This window comes from Planococcus citri, chromosome 5, assembly GCF_950023065.1.
Source record: "Planococcus citri chromosome 5, ihPlaCitr1.1, whole genome shotgun sequence".
In the NCBI taxonomy this organism is placed as follows: domain Eukaryota; kingdom Metazoa; phylum Arthropoda; class Insecta; order Hemiptera; family Pseudococcidae; genus Planococcus; species Planococcus citri.
In genome coordinates this window covers 66,284,918-66,307,926 of record NC_088681.1, presented here as the reverse complement: position 1 = coordinate 66,307,926, position 23,009 = coordinate 66,284,918, and the positions used below count along the sequence as shown (strand labels likewise).

The 23,009-nt window shown below is 35.0% G+C and overlaps 1 protein-coding gene and 1 long non-coding RNA gene across 2 annotated transcripts in view; one reads left to right on the top strand and one right to left on the bottom strand.

Moving 5' to 3' along the window:
• LOC135846286 (uncharacterized) overlaps positions 1-9,131 on the top strand; it is a 35,269-nt gene extending 26,138 nt beyond the window's left edge. The window contains exon 13 of the transcript XR_010558937.1: positions 8,657-9,131. The gene's annotated coding sequence lies outside the window, so the exon portion shown is untranslated. The remainder of the gene's footprint in view (positions 1-8,656) is intronic.
• A 5,917-nt stretch (positions 9,132-15,048) lies between these two features.
• Positions 15,049-22,391, bottom strand: LOC135846288 (uncharacterized). The gene is made up of 2 exons (XR_010558940.1): positions 22,192-22,391; positions 15,049-19,606 (listed from the first exon to the last, which is right to left on the bottom strand). It is a non-coding gene; the product is annotated as an uncharacterized LOC135846288 (long non-coding RNA).
• Positions 22,392-23,009: the final 618 nt, after the last annotated feature.

Genomic DNA, 23,009 nt, shown 5'->3' with positions numbered 1-23,009 from the left:
ATGAAGTTGACAATTTTCTTTATTCGTAAGTATTTTACGGGGGTATTTTCCCCTCTGGTTGGTTCACGAATAAAGATTACAAAATGCAGTTTTACGTATTTCATCAACTTAATATTAAACGTACACAGATATAATGATAGATATATTTTACAATTTTCTAGATTTTTTTTAGGAAGGTGACGTATTTTATCTAGGTAAACATGATTTTCTATGCTCGTATATTTTTCGATGTTTTGCCTCATTTAGGAGTAAAAGCAAATAAGTAGGTACCTCCTTGAACTGCGTTAAATTTTAAAATTGAAAATGTTCGTACCAGGTTCTTTTTGAATATCTTCTATACCTGAAGAATGATTCAAATTTCAAGAATGTCGTCTTATTAATTGCTGGGTGGAGTTCTTTAATCGCTGCTCTCTGTGGTGCAATAAAGGTATTTCTGATATTTTTAAATAAAAATATATGCGAAGCTCCTGCGTAATTTAATTAAAACCGCGTTCGTTTTCTTACGAGTAGGTAGGTACTAATGCATTTTTATTTATTAAGAATCAACCCCTATTGCTGATACCTTACGTAGCCGTGAAGCTGGTTTTTATAAGTTGTTCAATACTCGCATGGTTACGATTTTTATCAATGATAGCATTTGATCAATCAGTCACTCCGGTAGACCTATTCCTGGAGATTTTTCTGCAACTATATCTATTCGGTGTTGAGTGGAGTGTCACAGTCGTTGGTCTTTATGGTGTAATGAAGGTAACTCATTAAAATCATAATCGTTTAAATAGAAATATCCAACTACCTCTTATCAAGTAGGTAAATAAATATTTCATTTCTTCTCCTACGAGTACAAATACATTATTACATTTTGTTTTTAGGAGAAACCCGCATTGCAGATACCTTACGTAGTGGTGAAGTTGCTTGATTTGGTATTTTCTATAATTGCATTTTTTGTGATACCAATTATTGTCTTGTACAATGCACTTGGATTTTGGTATATCTACTTCATGGTACTGATTGAAATTATAGTCATCATCCTTCTTGGTATGTTCATTACAGATTAACATAAAACGTAAAACTACAGTAAGCGGAATATTTTTGCTTTGTTTATTCGGGCAGATCTCAATAAAAAAGGTCGCAGGAAAGTTACTCAAAAAATTTGGCTACGGAAGTACCCCTTGAGATGAGATAGGTACCTACATATAAGGGTTCTCAAAGAGGTGGCATTTTCGAAACAATCGAATCTAGTTTTTTTTGCCCCATCCCTAAACCTACCCCGTTTCGGGAAATGAAACCCAGTTCCAAAACATACTGTTTAAGATTTTGTGTCGACCGGTCCCTTTGAGCCGATGAAAATCGCTTATTTTTTGGGTAAATTCGTGTTTTGTACATTTTTTTTCTTCTTAAATACATTAATGAAAGGATAAGTATCATTTCTGAAACTGGGAAAATATTTTGGGACGCAGTATGAATGTCGAATTTTCGGTCATTATTGCCAATATCAAGATATTGAGTAAACGACGAGTAAGTACATGAATATCCTAAAATTCGACAAATATCATTAGTAATGCAAAAGTGAAAAAAGCGCTGTGATTAGTTCAAATAAGTATAAAAATAAGATAAGCACATTCGTGGTATCGTGGTAGACAATTGGTTAGAAAAATGATATCCGTTATTCCACAAAATACAGAAAAGAGTAATTTTTTATCGAACAGAAAAGCATTCGTGAAAAAATTACTCATTTCTGTAAGGTATCGAGCTAATCAAAAATTCTTTTCTCTCTTTTGCATCACTAATGAAGCGATCATCAATTTTTTGTACTAGAGATGTGATAAGATATGTTTCATTTCCGGAAATAATACGTAAAATTGAACGATAAAAAGTGGTTTGAGAAGGACAATTTAGGTGGTAAGCACTGCAGTTTTAAAAGATAGAAAAAGGTGTTAGCGCGATATTTTTCATTGTGTAAAAGAAGTCGTTGGCACTACAAATTTTTCTATGAGATAAGCAGGCCCTTTTTGGTTATTTTTTTAAAGGGGGCGCTAATTCTCGAAAATGGTAAGTCCCTAATTTTTTGTTACTCATCCTCACTCCAAACATTAAAACAATTGATTTTCGCTTTTTAAAACTGCTCTTTTTGTTTCAAAATTTCCTAACAAAAATCCTTTTTTTTTTTTTTGGTCAAATTTGCTTAGGTAGGTACATCTTCTATAGTATAAAGCTACAAGCAAAAAAAAACATCTTGCGCAGTTCGCAAGATCAACCGACTTTGCTCTAAATATACCCCAGTAATTTACCAACATTTATCTCAGTAATTTACCAGACATTACTTAAAAATTTACCAATTTATCAAAATGCGCGGAAGTACCCAAATTTACCGATTTAATGAATACGAAAAGTCGAAAACATCGACAAAATAAAATAGTCAATCATAAATAGCCATCATATTACACTTTTATGAAATTGATTTTCAAATAAAAATTAGCGTACTTATGAAGACGTAACCGTCATATTACAAGTGGAATAATATATCAGGAAAATTGTTGACAAAAAACAAAATTATTACCAAAATTTACCAATTTACCAAAATTTACCCATTTACCAAAATCTACCAATTTACCAAAATTTACCAATTTACCAAAATTTACCAATTTACCAAAATTTACCAATTTACCAAAATTTACCTATTTACCAAAATTTACCTATTTACCGAAATTTACCTATTTACTGAAATTTACCTATTTACCAAAATTTACCAATTTACCGAAATTTACCGATTAACCGAAATTTACCAATTTACCAAAATTTCCCGATTTACCAAAATTTACCAATTTACCAAAATTTACCTATTTACTGAAATTTACCTATTTACCGAAATTTACCTATTTACTGAAATTTACCAATTAACCAAAATTTACCAATTTACCTAAATTTACCGATTTACCGAAATTTACCAATTTACCAAAATTTACCTATTTACCAAAATTTACCAATTTACCAACATTTTTTTATGAATTTACCAAAAATTACCCTACCATTCTATCAATTTACTAACATTTACCAGACATTACCCACTAATTTACCAATTTTCCAATTTACCAAAAATTACTCCAGCAATTTACCAACATTCACCTCAGTAATTTACCAGACATTTCCCCACTAATTTACCTATTTTTTACCGAATTTTTACCGACTTTTTTTTAGTTACCCCAGTAATTTACTGCCAAAGGTTTTTTTTTACCAATTTACCAAAAATAACCCCAGCAATTTACGAAAATTTAATAATTGGAATACCAATTTACCAATAAAAATTACGCCATTAATTTACCAAAACAAAAATTACTCAAGCAATTTACCAAAATTTTCGACCAACTTTAATTACGAGTAATTCACCAAAAATAACTAATCATTTTATTTACTAAAAATTACTATTAATTCACCAAAAAAAAAAAGATTATCAAAATTTACTGGCTATTTACCAAAAACTTAGATGTTTTTTGTTGAAACAAAAATTACACTAGAAATTTTTGAAAAATTTTGATTTTTTATGGCAAAAAAATTTTGGACGGATAAAATTAACAAAAAAATCAACAAAAAATTTTCTCCTCTTGACTCGCGCGGGATTCGAACACCCGACCTCCGGCGCACCAATCTGCAACTACACACCCTAACCACCCCATCTGTTTGTTGGGGGTGAGCCGTTTGCGAGATATAAGGGTTTACACAAATTTCTGCTTATCCATAACGTTGAAACACACTTAAACGTTCATATCTCGTAAACGGCTGAATCGATTTCGACCAAATTAAAAATTTCTCTAGTTCAGTATCAAAGCAATATTTTGCCATCATCAGTTTCGACTTAAAGTTCGGAGCTTTTGAGTTCAGCGTGACACAAATTTATACATAAATTGATATATATATATATATAAATATTCTAGGGGGTAAACTCGTAACTTTTTTATAGATTAACCAGCAAACTCATAACGTTTTGGCAAACTCGTAACCTTTTTAGGACGTGACTTTTCGATGAGGTGCCATATGAATCTAGAAGGTGTGGGGAGTCTACTGGCCAAGTTTGAGCAAGGACGTGAGATTGCTGTTTATACACTTTCTCTTTTGACTCAATTTTCAAATGAGTGCATAGCCTAATTATTATGTACTAGGACATGAGGAAAAGGTGTTTATTGCCAAGAATGCCAATAATCATTTTTTGAGTTCTGTTTGGTGATTCTGGTGGTTGAAGGTCTCCTCTTTCACGTCGCGTGGTCAAAAATCGCCTAAAATGAATTTTTGACTGCTCAATTTTAATTTAGAGCTGATTATACAGGTCCGAATTTTCGTGTTTTTCAACATTGACATTGATTTTACGAGGAAAGTATGCATCCTAAGAAAAAAATGCAATGAAGGAAATTGTAGAGCATAAAATTTCCTTTCTGCTCAGAGCTGGTTATTTTTTTGTAGGATGCTTTGTTAAAAAGCTATTTGCGAAAAACAGAGACGTATGGGACTTTAAAAAAAAAGCTTTTCTGAAAAATTGATGTTTCGGCAATGAGATACCTCTCCACAGGTCACCCAAAAATCAAGTTAACGAATATAACGCGGCCTAACATCGAGTACTATCAGGCCTATGGGGTGACGCGTCGAGCGCATGCACAGCAACGAAGTTACAGGTGGGACGTGAGTTTGTATTTTATACAAAACGTTATGAGTTTACCTGTATGCGGCTATATATATATATTTGCTTGCGACCAGACATGTCAACTATGCTTGGCATATATGGTGAAAAGTGAACAAAATTTTAAAATTGGCATAATTTCTGTTCTAAATCACCTATCAAAATCTTATTTGCAGATTCAATTTAATATAAAAAAAATCCATGTGTTGGAAAAAATTATCAGATTTTTAGGCTAAATTTTGAAGAAAAATTTCAAAAATGGAGTGGAAGTAATTTGAATTTTAAGAAAGTTAAGACACCACAAGAAAGCTTGAACAGCATAAAAATTTTTGATGTTTTTAATTTTTCCATGGGCCAATAAAATACTGAAAAATTTCAGGTCAAATTTGTTGTCGTGTACACTCAGGTTCGATGTATTTACATACATCTCCACCAGCGCATCACATTCTACTCACTACAAATCGACTGTAGACCCTGCGTTCGTCCTCGCGCCTTGATTTCTAAGCCATGCGCGCTCTGCTGGAAGTTTCTGAAAACTCATAGTTGACTTGTATAGTAAAATTAACCCATGACTTGTCAACTATAGTTGACAAGTTGGTCAGTCCACTTGTATAGTACAATTAACCCATTCATTAGTTGACAAGTCTGGTTACTAATACCTATATATAGTCGTTCGACGGTATTCTGGCATCCAGAGTATATACAGGAGACTGGCATCTTCACATTCAAAAATATTTTTCAGCATGTAATAATATAGCTGCACTACTCCGCACGTGCTTATGATGTAGGAGCACAAAAGCGCTTTGCGTATACGTGGGTAGCGTGAGGAGAGCACTACAACACAGCGCGCTCTGCGCGCTACGTTGTGAAACATGCTAGATGCCACTTTACCACATATACATATTGAACCTGAGGGGTGTGGGCGGTTGTATATCCGGTAAAGTGGCATCACCAAACTAACCCTATTTTTAGAATGTACAGACCTGTAGGATATCAAATAACATCAATGTTAACGTGGCATCCGCAAAATGATGCCACTTTGTAAAAAAGATGCCAGTTTACCATTCAACAACAAAAAAAGATGCCACTTGGGCCCTTAACAAATGTATGGACCTAAGTATCCTCGACGTCACCGTACATAAACAGTACCTTTTGGTCACCAGGCTTTTAAATGCCTCCGGAGGTGTATTTACTTCATATTCGTAACCAGCACAGTTATAATAGTGCTTATACTCTTTTCCCCACTTGATTTACATGCTTTAAGTTTATACAAAAAAAATTTACGAGAATGGTACCAATTTGCCTCCGATTATAAACTGATCTCTTCCGTGACCTTGTGTATTTAAAAAGATATTGACTATACCAAATTGTCACCTGCTGCCTTGCCTAATAGATTACAACCACGCTGGCTACGAATACGAAAATATAACACAACTGGGAGCATTTAAAAAGGCAGTGACCAAAAGGTACTGTTTATATGCGGTGACGTCGAGGGTATGTCAGTGTTGATGGAACAAAATTTTTAAAATCTGTATACAGTAGGTGTATACATGACCTTTTCGTCACCGGACAAACTTTTCCCCTTTTACGTTTCAGGGGAAAACAAACCGTTTGGACTTGGTATACACAGGGAAACGTCTTCGTCACCGGCAAAACGCCTCCGTCACCGATTTCGGTGACGAAGAGAACGCGTGAGTATATAAAAGGTGACGTAGAGGTACCGTTTGCATATCTATATATAAATATATAAATACAGGCTTGCTACAGCTTATACAGGCCCGTTTCTGGAAGTGACATCGACTATCCGAGACCCGACGCGACGTTCCGAGGCCCGTTAGCGGGTCTCGGAACGTTTTCCTATTAAAAACTATATTTTCATGATGTACACACTTCAGGGATGCTATAGACAAATTTTTGTCTGGGACTCACAAAGTAGGTATCATACCTACAGTATATACAGCTTACCTTACTTCACCCCACACAGAAACTTCATACTCGCGTCATTCCTGTATAAATCACTCCTTGGAGATCGCACCAACGGCTCTAGACCAGGCTTGATAGCCGCTAGCAAGGCGCATGCGCGAACGAATTTACCAGGCACTCTTTAAAATTTTTCCAAGTGTCAAAGACGCGGGCCTCGGATCGTCAGTACGATGTACCGGGTCTCGGATAGTAAACAAGTTCCATATGTATATATATGTAAACTTATCTCGTTTTGCGCCATACGTCTTATCGTGATCAGCACACTCCAAAACGTCAAGAAAACCCACCCCCACCCAAATCCTTAACCATCATGACAAATACAATACCTTACTTTTCCGTTTCACGACAAAGTCGGTAAAAGTTCAGCAGGCTCTCATTTGGCCCCAATTATACCTACGAAGCTAATTTTTTTTTAATAGAAAGCTCTTGACGAGTACTTGATGCGAAAAATATAGCGAAGCTCAAATTTTGAATTTAAGGGCCCCAAATTTAGGGAAAAGAGGGCTAAAATCAACATAAAAAAATTTTGGAAAAATGTTATCTTCCAAATTGCATTTTGAGCCGAATTCCAAAATTTGAACCGATTTGGTCCCATACAAGGGGAGATATGGCCCAAAAACCAATTTTTGGGCCTCCTCCTCTAAATTTATGAAAACTGAACCAATTTTGCAATTTTTTTTTCAAAATCTTCCTTACAATGCGTAGATATGTTATAAAACATTTTGAATTGAAAATTTTTTAGTTTAAGCATGAAAAATTAAAAATCAAAATTGAATTATTTTGAACAATTTTAACTTTGAGCTTTCATGTTTCAGCAGAATATTTCCCATTTGCTAGGCATTTTATTTGTCATCAAAATGGTAAACAAAAAATCCAACTTATGCTTCGCAGCCGAGTATAATATATCTCTGTTTAATTATTCACTCTGCTTAGTAATATGTAATTGTATGGAAAAGGACTTGAGGGCAACTTTGAAAAGGCGAGTTCTAAGAGAGAAAAGGGAGAACGAAGGGGGGGGGGGAGGTTGGGCCGCGAAGCGGCCAGGGGGCGCAGCACCCTAGTATACGTATACGGTTCTGTTTTGTTTTTTTTTTCAAATTTTCCTAGGAAAAGTTATCAAAAAGTATACATTTTTGGGGAAAACTGTCAAAAAGCACAAATTTCTGTCAATATAGGTACATATAGTCAAGAAATGCCCATTTTTGGCACAATTGTTAAAAAGTGTCCATTTTTGTCAAAATGTTCAAAAAGTATCCATTTCGGGTAAAATTGTCAAACAATCGTCCTGTTCTTGACAAGATTGCTCAACAAAATCCTGTGTTTGCTAAAATTGTCAAAAAATTCTCGTTTTTTTATCAAAATTACCATAGAGTGTCAATATTTTGGCGACGAGTTGAGAAATCTCAAATTTAAAAAAAAAATACAAAATCGTTGATACAAATATTTGTTGAGTTTTTGGCTATTTTTTATCGGAGTTACCAATGATAAAAAAATTGGCACCACCTCTTCCAAAATATCTCTCTAGTTTCATGTATGGTATTGGTATCTTTAGATATTTTGGATCAACTAGTGCGAAATAAGTAGGTATGTATTTGGGAAGAAAAAATGTTCAAAACACGAATTTACTCAAAAATAAGCGATGTGCAAATTTTCAAATGTTCAGTTGAATCCTTCAGTAGGTAGTCCTGGGTTTTGATGGTATAATGGCCTAGGTCAATTCAGAATCTCAAATGCTACATTTTTCCGGAAACAGGTTAGATAGTCAAGGGAGCGAAAAAACCACGTTGAAATTCAAATTTCGTGTTCCCTCTCCTCCCCCCTCGCTCCGAAAAAACACTCTCTGGCATTAGTGTTTTTCTCGGAAAAATATAACATGTCGTGAACGGTGCATGTGTATTTTCAGGTCTTTGGTGAATTTAATTGCTTAGATTACTTAAGAGTAGCTTACCTACTTATTTACATAGATATGTACCTACCTACTTAATTAGACATCCAATATTTTTGCAGGCATCTTTTACGTCAAATTCATCATCGCGCTGAGCTATTACAAGGAATGCCGATTAAAATATCGGGTTGTGGACACTGAATTATCGACTATAAATTGAACTTCAACCTAGATCTTCGGTACGTGTTGTTTATATCTACATCAAGTTACTTACTCGTATACATTGCATTTTGATAATTTGTACCTACCTACCTAACTACATTAATTTATACGATTGAAAAAAATCATATTTCGTCTAATAAATGTACCTATAGGTACCTACTTGTGAATTTTTTTGCCAAACTCTAAAATTTCACCAGTTCTTGTGTTTATAAGAGGTTTAAAATTTTCAACAATGTTTCAGATGCTATAACTTAAATTTTGAAGTAATTTTAACCATAGTCTGTCTGTAGATATTAGGTTAGTTTAGTTGAATTTATAACAACTTGAAAAATTCTGTCAATATTTTATGTAAATAAGTATTGTTGAATGTTCTGAGAAAATATAACACAATCATATGTAATTTGAACCTAATTTATTATTTACATATTAGGAATCAAATTTAGGTAAGGTATACCTAAAATGAAATTATACCCATGAGGTGATAAAAATAATCAAGGTAAATTAAACAGACAGAGGCTCACCCATTAGCCCAAATGAATCCAGTCAGCGTACCCAAAATGGTATTTTTTGAGCCCAAAATTTTCAAAAATTTTTCCAAAAATGTGATTGAGCAGCTACAATTTTGGATTAATCGTCTCATTTCCTGAAGTTTGGGCACGATTCTGAATCTGCACATCTGAAAAAGGTATTTTTTTGAGGCCCAAAATTTTCAAAACATTTTTCCAAAAATGACCAAAAAATGTGATTGGGCAGTTACAATTTCGGAAATCGCGTTTTTTCTAATCACAAACCTTAGTTTCTGAAGTTTGGGTACGATTCTGAGTTTGCACATCTGAAAAGAGTATTTTTTGACCGAAAATTTTCGAAAAATCGCCCAAAATTCAAAATTAAGACTAGAAAAGACAATTTTCAAAGCTGTAGCGACTCAAAATCGCACTTTGGAGCACAAAAAATATCCTTCCGGATATCCAGACTCGAAATTGCGCCAAAACCACAAGAAACAAAACTTGCGTGGTGTGACTAGAAAAGATGATCGTCAAAGTCGTAGCTGCCCAGTCACATTTATTGATCATTTTTGGACTTTTAGGCAACTGTTTTAGGCACAGTAAAATTTTTTTGGCCGAATTAATCAAAAATCGAAATTTTGACACCTCTGGACTACGGTGGGACTTGCAGCTTTTCGGTTGGGCATCTATACATGTTGTGATGGACTACTCTAACGGTCCTCTCACTTGGAAAAAAAATCGGACATGATTTTACAGAGTGAATCCCTTTTAATATGACATGTTTCAAAAGGACTCTCTATTTAACAATCCAACACTTAAGTATACCTATACTTAAAATAATTTCAAAACATCTTACAGGTACTAAAGCATATCAAATAGAGCTTTGAGAAAAATACCCGCTATAATAAAAAATAATATTAACAAAAATTTCCACGATAAATAATAATACGGTGCTTGATTCACGCACAATTCTGGACTCTTTGGTGTTTGATCGTTTTGATCATTTGTGGAATTTTGTGCATCCACGCTCTTAAGTCGTAGTATCCACCAGATCACGTGAGAATCTACCAATATATCATCATTGCAGGAATCATAAACGTCTAACTTCACCAACCGTTCCGAAACAGATGGCCAGATTCGTTTTATATCTTCTTCGAAACCATAAATGCAAGCAATCATGAATTTAATATCCGTACTCAATCCATTGTCCCAACAAATCATTCGTTGAGCTGTTCTAATGCGATCAATAGTACCGTTGTAAGCGATAGCGAAATCATCGAAGCCTTTTAATATATCGTTATGATGATCGAGATTCAAATAAGTGTATCCTTGAGTCTTGCACCATTCTTCTACTTGACCTCCAAATCTTTCGACGCATTTTTCAATCATTCCATAGATCACTCGAGGTATCAGTATGTTGGGGAACATCGACTTAAATGGGATGTACATGCATCGATTGACTTTTTTCAATGTACCGTTTGTACGATGTTTATTTATTTCATGGCGCCATATCTCCACGCTGAGGGTAATTGCGGATAGTTCTTGGAGCGTTTTTATAGTCGGGAAGTAATCCATTATTCCATGTATCTTGGCTCGGCTCAACTTTGATTTTAACCTAGAATCGTAATGTCCGAATTAATTTAATATTCTGAAATGCTTAGGTTACCGACTAATAACACAGAGGCAATGAAATTTATAGTTAGGCTGTAGATATTTGAAATTTGAAAAATAACTTCATAGGGTAAAATTTTGCGAAAATGTCCAACTATCAAAAATCTACTGGAACTTCCAGAACTGCTCAAAACGGTTCGAAACGGCTTCTAATGAATTACTTAGGTATTTGGTTTAAAACATAGGTACATAGGTATATGTCTGTTAAAAAAAGAGAGAGAAGAAGAACGGCGTGTGAGAGAAACAGAACGGTGTGATGGTGTAGCTGATGGTGTGCTGCGAGACGAGTTATTAATTACATTTTAAAGTATTTAGAAAAAATCACCCTAGCTATGTGTGACTAATCGTCGCACGTAAATATACTCCTATGTGTGCGGATGATCCCACATGGCTGGTGTGGTGGGGTGTTTTTATTTTTAAAGCAATAAAGGACAATTCGTAGCTCGGATCCCGGTCGATAGGGAGAAGAGAATTTAGTCCTGTTGCGATCTTGGTTTAAGAACGAGCGATGTGTAAAATCAGTAAGTACTAAATATACCTACATACATACCTACCTAGGTACTAAAAATTGTCTCATTGTACTCAATTTTCTGTACAAAACAATCGCGAAAACATTTGAATTTACACTTGGAAACACATCAAATATCAGCTTTCGGGTTCAATTTGGTAAAGTTTTGCTTTTTTCAATGTTTGGCTTTTAATTTCAAAAATTTGCCAAAAAGAAAAAAATTAAAGGTTCCCACGGGAGTCGAAATAGTGGAGGAAACCAAAGAAGGAAATAATCATGTTGGGACCATGGGGCAAGCTCGTCTGTCATCTTTCAGTTGAGTTCGGTGATTTTTGTTTCATTTATTAACGTTTTCATTTCAATAAAGTTCAACTTTCAATTCAATCTTGATGTTTTTCATGTTTAGAGAAATTCCAGTAGGTAGGTAGATCTAGATACCTACCCTAATCAGAAAATCTTTCTCAAAACTTTTATTTTTTTGATACCGTATTTTATTGGCACTCCAAAATTACATGTTTATCGGAGTAAAGACACATCACGATAAATTGAACTCATTTATTAGGCACTACAAATATAGCATAACCGTATCACAACAAAACTTGGTAAGAGTTAATGGGTATACATATAATATCACTATACAATACATACGTATGGAATATGTACAACATTACATCGTAATATGAACATATTATAGTAGGTACATAAACAAACTCAAATAAGGTCGTATCAGTCATAAAAATACAGAGAACTTTTTAAAAATAACTCATTGATTCAACATATTTGTAGCTAAAATACCTATTTATACACCTGGCCAGATTATTATGAACCGATTTGATTATTACTTCCCATCGTAGCAATAGCCATATCCTCAACTTGCCTCATATCAACACGCATAATTTTGAAGTTCACCGTCATCCATATCATAGCGTCAAGCTCGCTGAAATTCATTTCATCGCTGATAGATGGCCGAATTCGTCTGATATCGTCTTCGAAATCATATAAACAAGCAATCACGAATCTCACATCTTCACTCAAACGATCACAATGCACCATTCGTTTGGCTGTATCAATATCGTCAATGGCACCCGTATGATCGATCACGAAATCACTGAAGTCATTCAAAATATCATTCTGACGACGGTAACGCAACTTGAATGCTTTTTTAAAGTGGTTTCTTAGCCAACGCTCCATTGAAGTTTCAAATTTCTCTCTGTATTGTTCGATTATATCGTTAATTACACGGGGCGTTTTTGGAAGCATAGCTTTCACTGATTTGGGTTTACAATACGGTTGAAATCTTTTTGAAGCACGACTCGTACGATTGGTTACTTTTCTGCGCCACATATCTACACTAATAGCGATCGCCGAAAGTTCTTGCAGCGATAATGGGCCTTCTTGAGAGGGATCATGGGCAAGTTCATAAGATATCGCTCGAGCCATGTCTAATTCTTGATTCTGCTCAATTTCAATCCGAACCTGGAATCGAAACGACTGAATGAACGTTGTGAAATGGAGCAATTGTCACAGAAAAGTAAATTATGGTAAAAATTTGCATGCACACGACAGCGGGGTCATTCCACGTCAATTCGACCAACGTTTTTGAGTCATGTCTTTGGATTTCGCTCAAAATTCAACAATGTCTACCCATTCATTAAGTAAGAAACCCGCAATCAGTTCACATTGTCCCGAGGTACTCAACTTCAGTAGCGCATACCTCCAAAGCTATGATACTTTGATCAAAACTAATTTCACAGTTCGAAAGGGTATTGCATTTTGAACTTTTGAAGTACAATTTTGAAATTTTCAAAAGTTGACATTTTCAAAATGGTGCTGTAAGTGGGAGCTACCATTTAGAATTCTGAAAAAATTTCCATAGTTTCAAGATGGGATCTTTTAATGGAGAGGTACACCCCCTCCCTCAAATCTGGACAAAACTTTTGAAAAAAAATCTGGGGCATGTGATATATCGAATTGTAGGTTTTTGGTGACGCTAAACACGAATATGACGTCAGATTTGTAATTGGACCCCATCCACGGCCCCCAGCACCTCCTCAAAGGAGGTAAAAGTCAAAAAAATGGTTAAATTAGTGTGACACATGAAACACTACGTTTTCGATATCGCTGAACATGAATATGACCTCAGTTTTTCAAATTGGCCTCACCTATGGCCCCCAGAACCTCCCACAATGGGCAAAAGACCAAAAAATTTGTTTCATTTGTGTGGAGGGCCGTAGATGGGGTCCAATCAAAAATCTGACGTCATATTCGTGTTCAGCGTCACCAAAAACATACAATTCGATATATCACACGGCCCCAGATTTTTAAAAAAAAGTTTCGACCAAGTTTGGGGGAGGGAGGGGGGCTCCTCTCCATTGAAAGATCCCATCTCGAAAATTGAATATTTCAAAAAAGCATCAATAGGTACATTTATGGAAATTTTTTCAGAATTTTAAATGGTAGCTCCCACTTACAGCGCCATTTAGAAATTTGAAAGTTCAACTTTCAACTTTTGATAATTTCAAATTACGTGCTTGAAATGTTCCAAATGCAATGCCCTTTCGAACTGTGAACTCAGTTTTGATCAAAATATCATAGCTTTGGAGATATGCGCTGCTGGGAGTTGAGTACATCGAGACATTGTAAAAATAATTGAAGCCCCCCCCCATCCGCCCCTGAGGAGGTTGGGACCTAACTAATTGCGTGTTTCTCACTTATTGGGAGGGTCGACATTGTAAAAGAAAAAATTGAACGAAATTGAAAGACATGAATTTCAAGGTCGAATTGACAAATGGAATGACCCAGAGAAGATTTCTACTTGAGTTTATGATGAATAACGTTAAATGTTTTCTAGGGAACTTTTTGAACACACATTCTCCAAATTAAACGAAACCAAACTAGATCGCAAGAGCATGTTCTAAAATCCCTGTAACCAAAATTTTAGGCACTCGAGTTTATTTTTGGATTTTTGACAAATTTTTTGAAAATTTAAAAAAATTTTAAAATACGTTTAAGGTGGTTTTGAAACTTTTTCATGTAATAGAAGTTTTTTGTGAGCAAATTGAATCAATGTGAACGAAATTGTAAAGGGAGGAATTGCGCCATTTTCTGTCGCTTAGGTGATAGAAAATTGTTCTCTTTTTATCTTCTTTCGATTCCAGTACAGCTCTCTTACATAACCACGCTATCTGGCGGATTAGTTCGCGTCAGTGAAGTGTTTCTCGTTATCCGATCAGTTAGCTAGCCTACCACGGACTCACCAAGCGTAAGCTTGGTTCCTTGGTTTCATTCCATTCAAGATAGGTAGAAGTATGGATCCCTATCAGCTTATTTGATGTACAGATCATACGCTTTCCACCTATTAGTAATTTGAATATGGACTATTCTATTACGCAATGAGAATGGGAAGCTGTGGTTACTCAGATGAGCTGTACAGTCATCATTAAATCTCTATTCGAGTCGTACATAACGGACCTGCCCTATCCGGCACATATGCCCTTTCTTCCTCCCTGGGTGGTGTATTTTACACAATATATTGCGAATACCATGTATTCAATTCCTATTTATGAATGTAATTTATTTACGTAATAATCAATAAATAATCAGACTACTCTGTGCATATTGTTGTTTAATGAATAATAAAGCTTATATCACAAATAGTCGTCCAAGTTTCTATATTTATTTCTATCTACGTGTATGCATAGGTAAATATATTTCCTTTATATTCCAAAGAGTAGGTATCGAGGTGGTAGATCGCCAGTACCTATCTGTCTACGTACGTAGTACTAGGTCTAGATGCAACGCTTTTGTAGGGTACAAGTTGAATCATGTGAGCACTTTTAAAAATATGTCTTTACAAAATTCCAGAAGTGTATGAATTTTTGACCAATTTGTGAATTCTAAAAAAGTGAAAAATTGAATTTTTAAGCATTTTGAAAACAATCCGAGAGGTCAACAATTGCCAAGTGCCATGAAATCTGATTGGAAAAATTTCAATCCCAGGAGGAAGATTAAAATTTTAGGAGAACATCCCCTCTCCTAAAAAAACCTTTTTCAGCTTTTTCACGCATTTTTGGCGATTGTTTCTGAAACACTATTTTATGGTGATTCTCGAAAGTTGGTAGGTGCTTTTTTGATAGTTACTCGCCATTATTCATGTTTTCATCATTTTTTCATGCACTTTTGGCAAATTGTACAAACATTTCATCATTTTTTTTGTTGATTTAGATTAATTATAACGTCTTTTCCTGTGTTTAGATAGAACAGTTTCAATGATGTTTAAAAATTTGCTGGAGATTCCACGTGCTGAGAAGGCGGTTGGAAACCGTTTCTAACGAACTTGAGAAACATCAATTTAATTTTAGCGTTTGGGGTCAATAGAGTGAAATTTTGCTTTTTTTTCAATTTTTGGCTTTTAATTTCAAAAATTTTTCAAAAATCAGGAAATTAAGTTATAGGTTCCCGCCGCAGACAAAATGGTGAAGGAAACCAAAGTTTGAAATAGGTAAATAATTGGTTTGGGACCATGGGCGAGTTGAGTTCGGAGATCATTGTTAAATAGGTTTATCAATGTTTTCATTCTAATAAAATTCAACTTTCGAGTCAATCTTGACGTCCTCCATGTTTTGAGAAATTCCAGTATAGGTACCTAGCTAGATACCCTAATCAGAAAATCCTTCACAAAACTGTCATTTTTTTGAACGCATAGATATTATGTTGGCACTCTAAAATTACAGTTTATCGAAGTAAAGAAACATCACGATGACTTGAAATTATTTACTATTCACTGCAGAGGTACCTTAAAATAAAAAAACTTGGTAAGAGTAAATACATACTTACATAGTTATCGTAATCATTATCCATAGTATAATCCCTATGGGCACGTTTGGCACTCAGGACGCAATGCCAGCGAAAAAGTGCCAAAATCTGACACTAAGTGTCACATTTTGGCACTCAGTGTCAGATTTTGACACTGGAGTGTCAGGCATTGGCACTCGGTGTCAAATTTTGACACTGGAGTGTCATGTGTCGGCACTGGAGTGTCAGGCACTGGCACTCAGGGTCAGATCTTGACACTGGAGTGTCAGGTGATGACACTCGGGCATCAGGCATTGGCACTCCAGTGTAAAATGTTGGCACTGAAAACATTTTCCAATAATACAAGTCTCAACTTTTTAGTTTTAAGCAACTAAAACTTTGCTTGAACATTAAACATAAAAGAATTCGCAAAATTTCAGATTTTTTAAGAATTATATTTCAATTTAAAATTTTGTTTAAAAAATTTTTATGCATCAAAAGTTTGAAATCAAGTTTCTGCGGATATACGAGGGGTGTTTAATAATGACTGAGAGTGGTGCTGGTGTGCCAAAAGATCGACTCAGAATCTCAAATTCTATCTTTTGGAACTGGACAATTTTTTCCAAAACAGGTTGGGTGAGGACCAGAGCAAAAAAAAAACGAAAAAACCCAAGATTTTTTGAATATTCCCCCTCTTTGCGGACCAATATCCATCCTTCAGGGGAACCTCCAAAACCGAAAGTTTTTCTGAGTGAATTTCAACTTAAAATGGAGGTTCCCGCTGAATTTTCTCGAAATCGTCCAACTTTTTTTTCGCGATCCATTAAAAAGAGCATACAAGTACATAAGAAAAATACAAGTTTTAAAATTTCTTCATTTTGTAATTATTTTCTTTTCAAAAAAAGAACAGGCGCTTTTCCAACAAATCTAAATTCGTTTTTTTTAAAAATAGCTTTATTCAAAATTTTTAAGCCCTACCTTTGAAATTTTTTTTTGAGAAAAAAATTCAAACTTTAAAATTTTCATGCTTACCTACTCCTCTATTTAAACAAAAATATATGTTCCTGAAAAGTTTTTAGGATCAGCATTATCAATACTTGAAATTTTCATTTTTTTTTTTTTTGAGTACCTACGAGAAAAATTTTCTTTGAAACCTTATTGCAACTTTCTCCTAAGCTCCAGTAAATTTTTTCAACTAATAAATTTTTTTTTTTTGAAAAATGTTTTAAATTTTGAAGTTTATACTCTTGAAAATTTTCATTGAGAAAAAAAAAACAAAAAATTGGAATCCCTCTTCTTAAAAACAATAATTGAATCGGTGGGTGCAGAAAGGGAATAAGTCACATTTTTGGAAATTTTTTTTTCACGGATATAGGGGTTTCAAAGTACGGCGGATCGACTGGTGATGTCAGATTTCCGCAAAACTGCCGGGAAAGTGGTATTTGGGCGCAGAAAAAGGGCGGATCCGCATTTATGACTTTTTTGTAAATTTTTTTAAATTCCTTGAAAAATAACTAACATTTTTGAGAAGACCATTTTTTGAAATTGAAGTTAATCTCTGAACTGAAAAATGATGAAAAAATTAACAACTTCGGCAAAAAGTCTTAGAACTCGAGGGGTTTTTGGTGAATTTAAACGAGATAGCAGTCTAAATGATGTACTTAGATGTAGAATCAAGCCCCATTCGTGCCCGAGCAATTTCAAAAAAAATTTTGTCGATTGGGTGCAGAAAGGGTCTAAGTCCCATTTGTTTAGGCAGCAACAGCGCCGGCGCACGTGAATATTTTTTTTTCTAAACAGTGCTAAAAATTGTGTCTTGGGGTCCTCTTTCAATGACCTTAAGCATGTTTACCAAAAATTTTTGATTTTCAAATAAATCAGTTTTTTGTTATTCCTGAAAAGTGCGAAAATGGACTTGTTCCCTTTCTGCACCCACCGATTCAATTGTAAAAAATAGTGTTTTTTATAAGGAAAAAATTGAAAATTGGAATCGAATAAATTAAAAAATTTCTCCAGTGGGATAGGTAATAATTTCAGAGAAAAAAAAATCTTGAAAAAATAATTACTAGTGTCTAAAAAGTTCAGTGATGCATACTCAAAAGTCAAAATGAATGAGCAATCAACTAATACCCGCTTCATCGCAAATAAATTATATCTCACGCGGTGGCGTAGTTGGTAAAGCATCGGACTGTCACGCAAGGAACCCAGGTTCGAGTCCAGCCGGAGCCGAAAAATTTCGTAGAAAAAAGGCGGTAAAACAAGAAAATGGAGATATCTACATCAACAACACCTCTACCCAGGCAACACTGCTGCGAAAAATTACTAGAATCGGCAATAAAAAACTTCCTCATAATTTTTCCTTGCCGATACTGGCACTGGCACTGGCACTGAAAATTTGCATTGCGTCTCAGTCTCATATTGACGCAATGTATCAGTTCTCAGTGCCAGTGGCACTGACACTGGCACTCTGACACTATGACACTGGCACTAAAAATTGGCATTGCGTCCCAGTCTCAATTTGACGCAATGTCAAATACTGGCACTAAAGTGTCAAACGTGCCCACAGGGATACATATAAAGATACACTAAATAATAAAAGCTTGTACCTATATATATATATATATATATATATATTAGTTATAAAAATAGAGAGAACCTTTTAAAAATAACTCATTGATTCAAAATATCATATCTAAATCATATTCTGTAGCTAGATATGGCCAGTGTGTGTGGATATGATTACATATAACAGTTGTAATATTCTCAATAAGGTTACTATCAACAAGCATAATTTTGAATTTCACGCTCAGCCGTTCCGAAAAGTCAAGCTCACTGAAATCTATCTCATTACTGATAGATGGCCGAATTCGTCTGATATCGTCTTCGAAATCATATAAACAAGCAATCACGAATTTCACATCCACACTCAAACGATCACAATGCACTATACGTTTGGCTGTTTCAATATCACGAATGGCACCTGTATGATCGATAACAAAATCATTGAAGTCATTCAAAATATCATTATGATGATTGTAACGCAACTTGAATGCTTTTTCAAAATGGTCTTTTAGCCAATGCTCCATCGAATTCTTAAATTTTTCGCTGTATTGTTTGATTATATCGTTAATTATGCGTGGCGTTTTTGCAAGCATAGGATTCTTTGATTTGGGTTTACAATATGGTTGATATCTTTTCGAATTACGACTCGTACGTTTGTTTGCATTACAACGCCACATATCTACCCCAATAGTGATGGCTGGAAGTTCTTGCAGCGATAATGGGCCTTCACGAGAAGCATCATGGACAAGTTTATAAGATATCGCTCCAGTCATGTCTAATTCTTGATTCTGCTCAATTTCAATCCGAACCTGAAATTGAAACGACTGAATGAACGTTGTGAAATGCAACAGTTGACACGGAAGAGTGGGTAAGTATGTTGGCTCAGATTTTGATAATACTTATTCGCAGTGTGTTTTTGAAGGACCATAAAAGAATTTCTGAGCCGAAAAAATTTCACTCAACCCTCCTCCCCTCTCTTCTTTGCAAAAATCGCGTTTTCACGCAAAAATTCCCATTTTGTTGTTGACAAAAAATTTTGAAACCTCTGTGATGTATCTAGAGGAACTGGTAATTCATGGCATTTTTTGCACTGTTTTCTAGCCAAAAAGCTCAAATGAAAATTTCAAACTCCTATTACTCCGAAACTGGAAGCGATGCAGGCTACATTTTCACGTCAAAATATCGACCTCAAGCCATAATATTTTTGTGGTGAGCCAGGGTCAAAAAGTAAAACCAGAAAAACAACTTTTTGAGACTGGTTTCTCCCATTTTTGAGCCCATAAAATATAGGAAATATTTAACAGCTGTTTTCAGTCTTGTTCTGTTGGTTCTTCACACCCCCCTCCCCCCACGGTTCAATGGAGCCCTTCATTTTGACTTTAAAAGTTACCCAGAAAAAATCTGAAATCTGCTGCTTGATATTTCCTATTTTTTACACCATCTCTCTGGAATTGACTTATATTTTAAAAATTGGTCAAAAATTCACGTTGCATTTTTTCAAATAAAAAATTCATTAAAAATCCAAAAATGAACTCCAGCATCTGAAATCTTGGATACGGGAGTTTTAAGACGTGCTTTTTCGATCTACTTTGTCTCATACTAAATTGATGTAGAAAAATAGATTAAATTTTGAATTTTTTTCACAACGTGATGTGATTTTTTACGTCAAATTTTGGAACAGAAAATTTCTGCAACATGATGTCATTCCCATTTGTTTTCACAGACCAAGTGAAGTGCACTCACTTATAGTCCGGCATATGAGAATAGGAGTAATTGCAACCCCCCCGCCGCCGATCCTCCGGGACAATTATTATCTTAAAGGGGACATCCTAAGGAACATTTTAAAGCAAACTTGCCCAAAAAAAGTTGGCCTTGCTTACAAAATGGCGGCCATTTTGATTGACAGGTCAGCCGAAATCTCAGATTTTGCGTTTCAACATAAGACTCGCATGAAATTTTTCAAACCTTACAAAGGTAGATCGAAAGATCATGCAAAAATTTATCACCTGTCAAAATTTCAAGTGTTAAAGTGCGTTTTTCGATTTTTGGTGAATTTTTGAAAATCCAATTTAGGCCAAAAATGAGGGAAAAAATCGAAATTTTAACAAATTGACCAAGAAAGCTGAAATTTGGAATATACCCTATTTTCGACATGCCAAATCAATTGGAAACGGTTTCTATACGTTTTAAGCAGTTCTGGAGCCTCCAGCAGATTTTTGAAACTCGAAATTCCCACAAAATTCCATCAAATTGGAGTTGTAAAGCTGAAATTTACTTCGCAGACTACATGATGGTTTCAAATGGTTTTCAAGCTTCCAGCTACTTTTAGGAAATTTCAATTTTCCAAAAAAAACGTCATACTAACCTTTCAAAAGGTCGCTGGAGGCTCCAAAACGACTTGAAATCCACCAGCAGTCAACTTCGTAGCGTATTGAAATTAGTTTGCAGAATGAATTTCGACTCTGTATCTCAGTTTGATGAAATTTTGGGGAAATTTCAAGTTTCAAAAATGTACTGGAGGCTCCAGTAATTTTCAAAAAAGTCGCCGAGGGCTCTAAAATGACTTGAACCCACCTGAAGTCGTCTTCAGAGGGTGTTAAAATTGGAGTGTACAGTAAATTTCAGCTTTCCACCTTCATTTGACGAAATTTTGTGGAAATTTAAAGTTTCAAAAATCTGCTGGAGGCTTCAGGAATTTTCAAAAAGGCGCTGGAGGCTCCAAAACGACTTGAAATTCACCTGCAGTACTTCGTAGCGTATTGAAATTAGTTTTTAGAATACATTTTAGCTTTACAACTCCAATTTGATGAAATTTTGAGAGAATTTCGAGTTTCAAAAATCTGCTGGAGGCTCCAGAACTGCTCAAAACGTGTTGAAACCGTTTCCAATCAATTTGGCATGTCGAAAATAGGGTACATGTATACCAAATTTCAGCTTTCTTGGTCAATTTGGTAAAATTTCGATTTTTTCCCTCATTTTTGGCCTAAATTGGATTTTCAAAAATTCACCAAAAATTGAAAAACGTACTTTAGCACTTGAAATTTTGACAGGAGATGAATTTTTGCATGATCTTTCGATCTACCTTTGTAAGGTTTGAAAAATTTCATGCATGTCTTATGTTGAAACGCAAAATCTGCGATTTCGGCTGACCTGTCAATCAAAATGGCCGCCATTTTGTAAGCAAGGCCAACTTTTTTTTGGGCAAGTTTGCTTTAAAATGTTCCTTAGGATGTCCCCTTTAAGAAAAAAGTTGTCCCGGAGGATCGGCGGGGAGGGAGGGTGCAATTACTCCTATTGCCATATGCCGCATACATGTTATAATAATACGTGCATGTAACAAAATTATCAATATAAGTAGGAGTAAAAAATATTTAGACGACATGACGACACTCACCAATTTTAAAGATAGGTACAAACTACAAAGACCAGCTACCAGCTACCACAAACCACAACACAACACATGCACCACAGTATAACTTGACGATTACCACAACAAATCGGTAACTAACTATACTTTACTAGACAACGATGTGAGATTCGGCCGGTAGTTGTTAGTGATGTGCCAGGTACTTCTCCCACCCCGCAGAGGTGGTATTTCTGCAGTTTCTGCAGTCGGAGGGTGAATAGAATTCGCAGAATCGTTGCTTTAGTTTTTTGTCATCCTCGTCTTACAGAACTGTTTAAAAATAACCCTCAATTTTTTCCCACCAGGGAGCGCTAATACACGGTGTCTACCACAGTCCACACTCCACAGGTACCCGAGTACAACCCCATATGACATATTCGATACGTTATCGCTTATAACCTCCATAATTTACCAAAAATACCAGTAATTTTCCCAAACAATAGCAGTACCATAGTAAATTACCAACAAATTTCAAAAAATTTACCAAAAAAAATTGCTTACCAAACAAATTTCCAAGCAGATTACAAAAAAGTTTCCAATAAACGACCATAAATTACCTGTATTTTTATCTAGGTAACCAACAAAAATTACTGGGAAGTAAATACAAAAAAAAAAAAATTATTGATCAACTAAAAATGATTAGTAATTTACGGAGAACGACTGGTGGGTAACTCTTCTGCGAATATTTCGATTTGAAAAATCAAAATGCAAATCTTGTAGGTATCAATCAAAAGGAATAAACAATAAACTTTCAGTCTTAAGACCATCCATGCTCATTTTTCCATGTTTAGGGAACTTCCAATTTT